This window comes from Coregonus lavaretus (assembly GCF_964263955.1).
Source record: "Coregonus lavaretus genome assembly, contig: HAP1_SCAFFOLD_9278, whole genome shotgun sequence".
In the NCBI taxonomy this organism is placed as follows: domain Eukaryota; kingdom Metazoa; phylum Chordata; class Actinopteri; order Salmoniformes; family Salmonidae; genus Coregonus; species Coregonus lavaretus.
The window spans coordinates 10001-10586 of NW_028163858.1; positions in this window are offsets into that span (position 1 = coordinate 10001).

Here is a 586-nt window from a genome sequence, read left to right on the forward strand (position 1 = left end):
TGGAATCCTACAACTGGGAATCCTACAACTGGGAATCCTACAACTGGGAATCCTACAACTGGGAATCCTACAACTGGGAATCCTACAACTGGGAATCCTACAACTGGGAATCCTACAACTGGGAATCCTACAACTGGGAATCCTACAACTGGGAATCCTACAACTGGAATCCTACAACTGGGAATCCTACAACTGGAATCCTACAACTGGGAATCCTACAACTGGAATCCTACAACTGGAATTTTACAAGTGCAAATTCTTGAAAACCTAGGATTTTTTTGGGAAAGTTTCATTTTGCAACCCTAATAAGAGCACGATACCTAACAAAAATACTCCTCATTGAACATCATCATAACACTGTGACTATGTGCTATGACGTGCAACAGATTTGAGCCAGCATTCAATTACTTTTAATTATATGACGAGAAGTGTGCACGTGTATGGAAAGAGGGCAGAGCAGATCTAATTATACCTGAGAGAGATGCCATGTCAGAGCTGAGATGAGAGAGAGACAGCGAGAGAGACTCAAAAAATGAATAGACATTGAATATAAATAGAATCTCTAATATGCACAATAATATTTTAC